Here is a 12477-nt window from a genome sequence, read left to right as displayed (position 1 = left end):
AGGCCCCGAAGGCAAGAGACTTCTCATTGTAAAAAAGACTTAACCATCGAAGAACCTGATAGCTGATACGGAACTGCTCGCTCGTGCTGGGAAGTCTCAAGCGTGTGCTGTGCTCCAAAGTCCCACCTTGTCCCGTGCTAAAAACGTGGGGAAGGGAGACCTCGAGGCAATCACATCCTGACTGATTATTTGCGAACACCTTTTCTTTATTTTCAATACCCTATCCCACACTATTTCTGTAATTAGTTGTAAGTAATTGGCAATAGGTTTTTCTTAGTATAGGCCTTTTTACTTTGACAAGACGCCACAAAGACTGCCTCATTTTTCATTTGATGGTCGACGCTTGCTCCCATCTTGGATTTAGGTATAGGTATGGCGTTTTTCCACCCTGCACTTACAGTTTAATAAACACCCTTGAACTGTGATCGCTTGTACCTGTCTTTACTGTTGTCACCATGAGTTCCTTAAACCCCCCTCACCGGATGTCCAAAGAGGAGCTCAAATGGGCTTGAACCAAAACACCCTCTTGAGGTACTTCTCTGTAAGAAAACAGCAGGCGTGGTCGAAGGAGATCCCATTTCCTCCTTAGGGGCTCTTCCAAAGCACTTAACATGCCCTTGAGAATTGTATTACCATTGGTCCAGGATGGTAGGCGCTGGAGAACATATAGGTTACACCACATTCCTTCCACATAGCTTGCATGAAACTAGACATGAAGTTGGCTCCTCTGTTAGAGATCACCTCTTTAGGAAATCCAACTCTGGTAAAGATACCCAGGAGACCCTGGCAACCCACCTTGTCTGTTATGGTCTGAAGGGGTATAGCCTCAGGGTACCTCGTGGTATGATCTACCAGTGCCAGGATGAACCGGTGTCCACTAAATGTGGGAGGGTCAAGGGGACCATCATTGGCAATGCCCACCCTCTCAAACGGTGTGACAACCACTGGCAAAGGCTGCAGTGGGGCAATGACACTGCGTCCAGTCTTGCCAGACAACTGACAACTGGGACAGGTCTTGCAGTGACCTTCCACTTCTACTCCCATCCTGTGCTAATAAAAGTGGTCTGAGAGCCTTTGCTTGGTCTTCTTGGTGCCAAGATGACCAGCTAAGGGTACCTCATGTGCAAACTGCAAAAGGAAGGGCCTGTATACCTGGGGTACAATCAACCTCTTGACTGCACCAGGTTCAGGCTGAGCGGGCTCACTGTAACGGAGCTCACCCTCCCAATAGATGTGAAATGTCCTAGGAACTTCACTTTGTTGCTGTTTTCTCAGACCCTCTCTTTGACCCTTACAAAAATGTGCCCTAGAGGGCCCAACTTAAGCTAACAACCACTGGATGTCTGGGTGATCCACTGGGGTGAATACCCCTCCCTGAGGAAGGTACTCTGGCTCATCTCCCTCAGGAGTTGAGTCAAGGGTCACCACTGGGCCTAGTCCCTCGGGATCTGGGGCCACAGTGGGTGATGTAGAAACAGCAGGAAGAGAAGGAGCTCCATTCACAAAGATGGTCTTCTTACTCTTCCTTTTAGCCTTGGTTTTCCCCTTTGGATTGGGTAACTGACTATCAGTCAGACCCTGTTGTACCTGTGACCTAGTGACTGCAGCAGCAGTCAGGGGTAACCCATCTGAGATTAACCCCATCTCGACCAAGTCAGTCCCCAACAAAATGTTGGCAGGCACATTGGCCTGAACCAGGACAGGACGCTTTGCTGTCTTGTCATCAATTTAAATGGTGATTATGGCTACAGAAGATAATTTTGGAGGCCCACCAGCTACCCTAGTGGTTCTCAGAGGAGCACCTACACAGTCTTCTGGCCTGAGCAGGGTCTGTCTACCACTGTTATGCTATCCCCAGTGTCTCACAAACCAGTGAAAGGCTGGCCATTTATGAGGACACTTCTTAAAACCCTGTAGAGATCTGTGGGATAGTAGCCAGTACTTCTGAGTAGTGGTTCCAGACCCCAAGGGACACTCAAGAAATCTCTACATGAGCACCAAAGGTAATTCATGGAGAAGAAGAGAGGACAGTGGCTTCCACCTCAGGTATAGAGCAAGGGTATGTCAGGCTGACAGTCTGGACACCAAGTGCCTTACCATTACACTTTGGGTCACCTTTTTTGTGGTCAAAAGCCCCACAGTCCCAACAGGTGCCAGCAATGCGAGGGACTGAACTGGATCCACTGGGGGCCTTCTTTGCAGCAGGAGTACCACTACTCTTACTCCCACCCACATGAGACGTATCCCCAGTAGATGTTTGGACCTTAGAGGGAGAATGTTTAGGTTTATTCGGATGTGGCTGCTTCTTGGTCTCCTCAGCCTTCTCAGGGGTCCCTTTCTCTTTTTACTTGCTCTTCCCACTGGGATCCTTAGGGGACATCCTGTGGGAGACCCACATATCAGCCAACTTGACCAACTTAAAGGGATTCAAAATACTCTGGTCAGCAATGTACTGACACAGCTCTGGTGAACAAGCCTCAGAAAAATGTTCCAAAAAAACAAGAAGTGTGGCAGTTCAACAAAAGACTTCACTTTGTAACCATCAATCCATCCCATCATACTCGTATGTGCAGCACTCACCCAATTAACCCAAGACATATTCTCTCTCTTTTTATAATTCCTGAACATTTTAAGTGTAAGGAACTCATGGTGGCAACAGTAAAGACAGACACAAGTTATCAAGGTTCAAAGGTGTTTATTAAACTGTATAAATGAGTGAGAGAAACGCCTAATATAAACCTAATTGTAAGATGGGAGCAAGCTTCAACCATCAAATAATAATAAGGCAATCATTGTGGCGTCTTGCCAAATAAAAAGGCCCTATACTAAAAAAGAACTATTTCCAGTGCTTACAGTTAAGTTATAAAAATAGTGGTGAATAGTTTTCACAAGAAAAGAAAGAAGTGTTCACAAAAATGATAATTCAGGATGGTATAGTGAGTTCTCCCTTCCCCACGTTTTTAGCACGGGACAATGTGGACCTCTTGAGCACAGCACACAACTGGGCTTTTCCAGCACGAGGCAACTGTTCTTCTCAGCGATATCAGGATCTTCCATGGCCAAGTCTCTTTACACAAAGTCTCTTGCCCCGAGAGCTTAATGTATCAAAATAACAAAACAGAAAGTTCCTCTTTGTAATCTTTTATGATGGGTGACGACTCTTCACCCCGGGATCACCCTCAACCGGGCTCTGATTCTTATTGACTGTTAGCCTCGCTCCATCGGGTTCACTGCGGCTTCTTTAAACCTAATAATTCTACCTGTATTATTCAGGAGTTGCAATGTCTTTTGAAATAATCTTTCACTGCGGATATCCCTCAGCCAGTTTCACTCTTGTCAACACAATGCTCCCGGGGTTATCATGCGTCTCCCCATTTTCTAGGCATCCCTCAGCCGGGTTCACACTTGCCATCTACACAGTTCACTTTGCTTCATCACAGTGGAGGATTTACACTTGCCTTAGCTTTTATTCACTTTACTCAAGTCTGGAGTTTATCCCCCAGTCAGGCTTTTCCTTAAAGCCCCCAGTCAGGCTTTCTTTTAAAGCCCCCACTCAGGATTTATTTTAAAGCCCACACTCAGGCTTTCTTTAAAAGTCCCCACTGAGGCTTTCCTTTTGGTTGTGGGTTAAGACTTTCGACTGTACAAGGGATTTTTACTCAAACCTTGTATGACCACTTTGACCTGTTACGACAGGCTCTCCTAGGGCCCCCTGGTATTTGTGGTTTTAACAAAGGGGGACCAAGCAGAGTCTTTTGATTGAATGCCCACGTGGCGTCGGACAACTCTGCAGTTGGTCTTTCCCTGCGTTTTTAACAGTTCAGTAACACAGTCTTTTTTCTTTAATTTACCTTATGTTGCCATTTGCAACCTTCACTCAACATAGTTCGCTTTACTATTGGTTCTCCCTCTGACTCACCAGGTGTGATGAACTGCTTGGCGTTTCTTGTCTTGGAGTCAAAGACGATGCAACGCTAGCAAGCGTCTCTCCTTGCCTTGGTTTTCAGTGTAGGAGGGCTTCGGTGCACTGTTGACAGCTTCTGCACCACACACTGGCTGTTATTTCCTGCCTTATGATTCCTTTTAGGGAGGCTTCATAGGTCTGGGTTGAAAAGGGCAAGGTCCCTCCTCTCGTTGTTGTCCTTTTGGTTCTAGCTGCTTTTCTACTCCTCTTGAACTGCCGTCCTTGAATAGCTGACCCGTTGTGCGGTCTGCTTTGCTCGTAGTGTGCTCTCATGCTCCACCTTTTATCCCTGTGGGGAAGGAAAAGGGCTGTCAGGGGTGTGTGGTTATTATCAATTGCCTGACTCTGCTGACCCTTGTATTGGGACATGTCAGGTAAACGGCTCTGGCGTTAGTCCCTTATTTCTCATGGTGTAAAAGTTGGCTGAAAATAGGTCGGGGTAGTACTTCAGAATATCCTACGGTCTAGGATGTGGAAGAGTTGTTATGAGGAAGGGGGTACCGCATCTCATCCGTCAGTGTCCCAATTTCACTCCCCAAGGGCCCCTCATCCAGGTGATCCTCTTGCATTGGTCCACCCCTTGGAACTGGATCCAATAGCTATGGCCGTGTCCTGGCCACCTGGATGGCAGATCACCAGGGACTAGTCAGTGAGACACCTTCTGGATTCTCTCATAAGGTAATGGGCAGGTGTCTTCCAAACTTGGCAACCAAAGCAGTTTTTGTGCACTCAAACTGACTTATTTCTTCCACATTCATATTCAGAATACAGTCATAACCAGTCTGAGCTACTCTACTTAACAAACACTTAGCCTAATCTCTATGGTCAAAATCATGGATACCACAAGCAATGTCAAATGCTTCTATCCATTGGAGGCACTGTCCCTCCATAAGGCATTTCCAGCATCACAGTTGCACTACAATTTAAGACCCAGAATGCCTTGCAAAGGCCAACATGTGGGGAAAAAACACAATTTTGAGACATTTGCCACCAGAAAACCACCGAAACACCCAAGTAATAACACATGAACTACCTTCCACAGGTGTCCCGGGGAGAACAGGGAACCCCATGCATTTTTTAAAAGAAGACACCTGTCAGAATCCAAAGAGGTCTCACTTGCGCGTGTCGCGTTACAATTTATTGCCCAGAATGCCCAACAAAGTCCAAAATTTAGGGAAAAAAGCACAATTTTGGGACATTTGCCAGCCACCAGGAAACCCCTGAAACATGCATGTAACAACACATGTACTACCTTACCATGTTCCCACAGGTGTTTCAATGAAAACAGTACCTCGCATGTGTGGATGCACTGACCTCAGCGTAAAGTGAAAAGGCTAAACCACTGGCACACCGAACGCCCTGTTGAAGACTGGATTTGGCCTTGTGGACAACCACCAAGGAAAACAGGGAACGACATGCATGTCTGAATGAAAGACACCCCAGGGAATCCAACGAGCTCTCACATTTGTATCGCGCCTTGAAACACCTGTGTATAGGCACGTTACAAATGTCATATCATATCATATCATATCACATGCGTGTGCCGTGCTCCAATTTATTACACAGAATGGCCGCAAATCCAAAATGTAGGGAAAAAAACTAAATTTTGAGACATTTGTGACCAGGAAACAACCGATACACGAGTGAAACAGCACATGTCCTACCTTGCCACATTCAATGAAAACTGTACCTCATATATGTGGGTGCACTGACCTGGGCACAAAGGGAAAAGGCTAAACCACTGGAACACTAAACACCATGGGGAGACGATATTGATAGTGTTTTTGGCCTTCTGGACAACCCACAGATTTGGGCCTGGTGTGTTGTAGCCACCAAGAAAAACGATGTATTTCTGAAAAGAAGAAACCTGTGGGAATCCAAAAAGGTCTTACTTGAATGCATCTTGCTACAATTTATTATCCAGAATGCCCTGCAAATTCAAAATGTAAGGGAAAAAACTCAATTTTTTAGACATTTTCAACCAGGAAACCACTGAAACACGCATGTAACAACACATGTCCTACCTTCCCACATTCCCACAAGTGTCCCGTTGAATCCCACACCTCAAATGTGTGGGTGCACTGACCTGGGCACAAAGGGAAAAGGCTAAACCACTGGTACACTGAACGCACAGGGGAAGACTGGATTTGGCCTTCTCGACAACCCAGAGGTTTGGGCCTGGCGTGTCGCAGCCACCAAGGAAAACAGGGAACTACATGCATTTCTGAAAAGAAGACACCCGTGGGAATCCAAAGAGGTCTCAGTTGTGTGTGTCACACTACAATTTATTACCCAGAAGGCCCAGCAAAGTCCAAAATGTAGGGAAACAAACATAATTTTGAGACATTTGCCACCAGGAAACCACCGAAACATGCATGCAACAACACATGTCCTATGTTCTCCCTTTCTCTCAGGTGTCATGATGAAGATGGTACCTTGCATGTGTGGGTAAACTGACCCGGGCGCAAAGGGAAAAGGCTAAGCCATTGGTACACCGAATGCCCTGTGGAAAACTGGACAACCTACAGATTTGGACCTGGCGTGTCGCAGCCACCAGGGAAAACCGGGAACCACATGCATTTTTAAAATAAGACACCTGTGGAAATCCAAAGATGTCTCAGTTGCGTGTGTTGCACTACAATATATTACCCAGAATCCACAACAAAGTCCACAGTGAAGGTGAAAAAACACAATTTTGAGACGTTTGCCACCAGGAAACTGCTGAAACACGCATGCAACAAAACATGTCCTACCTTCCCATGTTCCCACAAGGGTCCTGATGAAAACAGTACCTCATGTGTGGGTGCATTGACCTGGGCACAAAGGGGAAAGGCTAATCCACTGGTACACCAAACTTCCTGGCCGGGACTGGATTTGGCCTTGGGGAAAACCCACCCATTTGGGTCTGGGGTATCACAGCCACCAAGGAAAACAGGGAACCCCATGCACTTCAGAAAATAACACACCTGTAGAAATTCAATGACCCACCACTTTTTGAATCTTGTTACAATTTTTTGGCCACACTGTATTGAAAATGTCATCAAAAATGCACAATTTTCACACATTCTCCCCTGGAAAACCACAAAAACATGTGGGCAACAACATATGTCCTACCTTCCCAGGTTTCCACATATGTTCTGAACCATTCATGTGCCAAGTGCTCTGGGAATACAAGAATCACTGCATTAGGCACTGCCTCTCTGTTTTTCCTCTTCAAACCCTTTCGCCGTCAACTTTGATCACTCTCCTCATACATACAGTGCATAGTGCAACAGGACACCCATGATTTGTTTTAGCACAAGAAGAAAGGAACTTGTGAGCAGCAAAGCCACGTGAAGGCATCAACCACTTTACTGGCCATTCACACACTATTTGAGTCTGCAGTCACTAGCCATCCATTTCAGCAGTCACATCACTACCAAATCACCAGCTCCACAGCAACCATATCTGCACACTCATAGCAAGTGGATATCTGCTCACATGGCAACCTCGTCTCCAGGCATTGTCTTTCACACCAACTTCATGTACTCACATATCAGCTGTGCCTGCATTCAACAGTCATGTCGCACCAACTGTATTTGCACACTCATAGCAAGTGGACATTCACTCACATGGCAACCTCATCTCCAGGTGAGGTCTGTTAGGTAAGATTTTAATGTTAGTGCTAAATCTACCTCACCTGTGAGAACACCAGAAATATTTTGCTGGACTTGTGGATTATTTTTCCCTATATCTCAGTGAGTGGGAACGTTTTTTCACACTCACAAATCCTTTTACTCTTTTTATGGGTGTCATTTTTAAGACTCTCCATAGTGTCCTTTCAATTGTATCCTCTTTGACAACTTTTGGTATATAGCATTTTATTGTTACAGGGTTGCCCTTTGAGCTCCCCTTTTACTTTCTCTGACTAAGGTTGTGAGAACTACAGTCCCTAAGGGTAGAAAGGATATTTCTATCCCTTCTACATTTTTTAAGGTGAAACCAGTACTCCACAACTCATCTGGAGTGCTGGCTAGATACAACGTATCACCCCTTTTCACTAGCACTGTAGCAGTTCTGTTACAGGGACAAGCTGACCTTAAATGGTTAGTGGCAGTGAACCTGTTTACAAATTCAGGGTACATTTACTGCGGGCTGTTTTCACAGCTGCAGTAAAAGCACACATGGGTGCCCTTTTGACCAAAATGGCCCCTGTGTTCTTTTTTCACCATTTTCACACTTCTTTTCCCTTTTTGGCCTTTCCCCTGCCCTTCAGGGTGGGAAATTCCTTTGTGTGATTTTTATCTTAAGTGGGAGACCTCTGTCAATCTCACCCAGGCTCCAGAGTGTCTGTGCAGGTAGGAAGGGAGGGAGGAGTCCAAACCTCTGCAGCCCTTTGTCTTCCCGCCTGCCTGCAAGCATCCAGTTCAAACTGTCCTGAAAGTACTGCCAACCCCCCAAGTTTGAATGTTGCATGTCTGTTTGATTGGCTGGGTTCCTGCATAAATGTCAGATCCTGGAAGCTGAAGAGGTAGTTGACTACTGGGCTTGAATCCAAAGAGGAAGATGAAGGAAATGTGGCTGAGATGATTTCCTGCAACTGGAGAGCCTACTGTGTAACTGGGGCCTGCTGGTACCTTTCCTTCCAAGCAAGCGAGGACCTCAAGCTATCGTACAGTGTATGGGCTTCCAAATTTCTAATTGATCTGAATCTTTGGTGGCAGGATCTCTAGAGATGTGATTCCAGTCCTTGAGGTCCCCTCACCAGAGTGCTGGACCAGATTAGTCCAATCAGCGATATTCTATCTTCTTCTGGCGCCTGAAAAGGGCACCAAAACAACTGAGCAGCATTCGGCCATGAAGAAACTCTTGCCTGAAGCCTTCCCCGTTGATACTTTCTGCAAAATCCCTTCCAAAGTCCTTTCTTCCATCTTCATGACAAAGGAATCTATCGACCAATTTTTTTTCGCCTGCACATCTTGCAGTCTTCCTTGCTGCAACTCTTCTTCCATGCTGAGGTACTGTGTTGACTGGGGTATTTACCTAATTTAAGCCTTTGTGATTCCTGTGCAGCTTTGGGGTGTTTTTTGTAATTGGATGTGTTCTCATCCAGTACACCCACGTCCACTGCCGTAATCCTCCAAGGGTGTCTTCTCAGAAGTCCCTGAACCCTTGTGGCCTCTCTAAGTGTTTGGACAGTCTTTCTTAGGAACTCTGACTTTCGCTACTTCTGTGCCTTCCTGAACTGTCGGGCCTGTTGCCTAGAAAAGATAACAAGTGTTTAAAAGTTTACTTGTAAATGAGTTGGTTGGTAACTGTAACTCTGAGAGGGAGCAGTTACAAAAGTTCTTACTTAACTTGAATGCAGGTTGTGCCATTCTGAAAAGTATATGTAAGGTAATTTTTCTCACCTGTGAATTGGTTGTGCCTCGTCCCAGAAGTAATGCTGTTGACTTCACATAACTATTTCTTCCATAATATTAGTGTGTTAGTTCACCAACTGGGTCTTGCTTCCCCTAACCTGCTGTGTAGCCTGTCTAAACTACGGCTGTTTTGGGCTTTACCTAGCTGGAATAACATTGAGTCATTCTTAAAGTCTAACATTGGGTTTTGCTTTCCCTTGTCTGTTTTATACAGATGCTAAAACATTCTTATGTTTATACCTACCTTTAAGTTGCTGATAGCTCCTTTAAAAGGGTTATGGGTTTCACTTACCTTGCTCTATGGGCCGTTCTAACATGAGTTAGAAAGTTATTGCTTACCTTAGTCTGGGTCCACTGACCAAAAAACCCAATGTAATAGTATATTACAACATTAGGTTTTACCTGCCTTCAATATCTGTGTGCCATTCTTAAAAAGTATTCTGTAGGTGCAGCTGACATTGGTCTGCATAGCGCAATCCTAAATTAGTGTAAAGATTTCTTGCTTACCTTAGTCTGTGTTCCTGATGAAAAATCAACTGTATTTGTATAGTACATCAAATGGCTTACTCACCTAGTATAACTGTATGTTATCCTGAATGTGGTTATAGGGTTCTACATTTCCCTGAATGAGTCGTCCACTATTCAGAAAAGTATACTTTCAGGTTGGTTTGAGGTGATTTCTTAACTGGGTGTCACTGCACAACTGCTAGGGTCTACTGCCCTTGTATTACTGAAAGTAATCAGAAAGTAACTAATGGTTTTACTCCCCTTGAATAGGTGTGTCTCATACTAAATGTGTTTGATAAGGTCTGACTTGCCTAGAAATCCCAGGGGGATGAATGAAGAATTGTGTACAGGCGCGTTATAAATGCCATATCATATCATGTATCTTATAAGATTTGCGTATAACATGTTTTAATAATGTATTTAGATTGCATCAACTTTGATTGGAATTAGGAGAACATTACTGGGTCATAATGTCCAGGCTGAATCATATTATTGTAAGGTGTACGGTGAACAACAAATGGTCGATTCTTGGACCACCACACATAGTTATCTCTACCCCACTAATTAAGTGGACATTTGTCCGTGGATAGAGGCCTACCATTTCGTAGCAGTATCAGTTATTTCTGATAGAACTGTTGATGACTGTTATATTAGGATATTCTTTACACCATGTCCTGTTGGTGCAGCAGTCGGTGTTCCATCTAGCATGGACACATGGAGGACCTTGTATGAGGTTGCTCCTATAATAGAATAGAGTGTCAACACTCACTTTAGTATACTGACTTCAGCACACTATGTTGGGGTACAACAGACCCATGTTGTTTATGTAAATGAGGAAGGTCAGCTCCCTTCCAAGATGGCACCCACATTAGGGATGTGTTCCTGAACATGCACATTGGCAGACTGGCATGCTGAACGCTATGGTCACTCCCATGTGACTTTTCTCTCCCGTACGACTATTTACTTTAACGTACTCAACTTCTGCATTACCTTGCTGTTCTGCGGACGCTGACGCTTGAGGATACGACTCACTTACAGAGTTGAGGTAAATATAACTAAGTACATTGATCAGGCGGTCCATGGTGTTCAGATTAGATACACCACCCCCACCGACATGGTTGGAATCAGGTTGCAATTGAAGGAATATGAGAAATATATTGGTCTCGATTGTTTTGCAGAAACTGTCCCACGCAGTTTGTGATCACGCGCCGGGGAAAGACTCTGGCCCTCATTACTAGTCCGTGCCAGAAAAATCGACAGGTAGCAGCTGGACCTGTAATAAATTACTGATGCCTGACTTACCGGAATAACTGAGGCATTACAGCCCCGGCGGTCCGGTAAGTCAGGTGCCGGTAAAATGTTGATCCCCATTCCCATGGAGTCCCATAGGACTCTACGGGAATGGGGAACATAGAAGCACCGGCACGGTTAATAACGGTGCCGCTGCTTCCGCGAAAGACTGCTGGCAGGTGCTGTTCTGCCTGCCAGAGTCACACCTGGCAGGTAGAATGGCGCCCGCCAGCAGACTTGTAGTTTGCCAGTCCGGAAACAACGGTGCCGGTAAGCTTACCGGCATCGTTGTTTCCGGACCGGCAAACATGTAATGAGGGCCTCTATCTTTAATCCAGAAAGGAATGTGATTGGCTGAAAGAATTCCACACCCTTGGGATAGGAAGTTGGAGGTGAGCTTAGCACTAAATTATGAATATTTGATTAGAATATGGCTAAGAATCAGTTTACATGAGTTGCTTGTCACTCCTAGATCTCTGCTATCTGTCTTTATCTGAGATTGGATTGAACACAAGAGGCCAGGTAAGCCTGCTTTACATTCTCCTCCCGCTAATATGGGGGTGCCCACCATAGGAAGGTGTTTTCTATAGAAAATTATATAATGGTTGCATAGTTACTGACATCTATGGTAGTTTACCAATGATTCACAAGTATACCATACATTTTACTGGTACAATCGCTGGCATGTTGTCATGGGTGATGGTGGTAATTTTCACAAGATCCTGATTGTTTGGAATTGAACATAATGGTGATTCATATATGTTATGAGATGCACAAAGAGCATTGATACTTTAATTGATTTTTTGTATGGATCTTCTTTTTATAGTGTGATTTGCTGTTGAAGAAGGAGAAAACATCCCTGAAACGCGTTCAACACGTTTTTGGCCTCCTCTGGAACCTTACAGAATAAATATGTCATGAATATTCTATCAGAATTATGTGTATTGAACATACTATGGGAGATTAATATGAAATATTGTAGAATATTTGTCTGATTACAGCATTTAGGTGTGCGGTGGACGGGAGTGTCCATAGATTGGACACTTTTCTTGCATTTTGTATCACGATCTCGTGTCAGGGTAGTTATTCCTCCCATGTACCCAACAGTTGTTAATATTTGTTACAATCTTTCTATAGTTGAGTTGGTGTGCACTGACAATTAGTTTTCATTTACCTAGAAATACTGTTAGTTTTCTAAACAAGGTTTATGCTTTGGTCTGTGTACCTTAAAGCATCGTGTTGTGCTTTTATAACGTGTTTATGACTCTATGACAAAGTACTTACCCCCAAACTTAACTTGGCCTACCGTATTTA

Source organism: Ambystoma mexicanum, chromosome 11, assembly GCF_040938575.1.
Source record: "Ambystoma mexicanum isolate Mex_15411 chromosome 11, UKY_AmexF1_1, whole genome shotgun sequence".
Classification (NCBI taxonomy): Eukaryota; Metazoa; Chordata; class Amphibia; order Caudata; family Ambystomatidae; genus Ambystoma; species Ambystoma mexicanum.
This window is presented reverse-complemented; position numbering follows the sequence as displayed.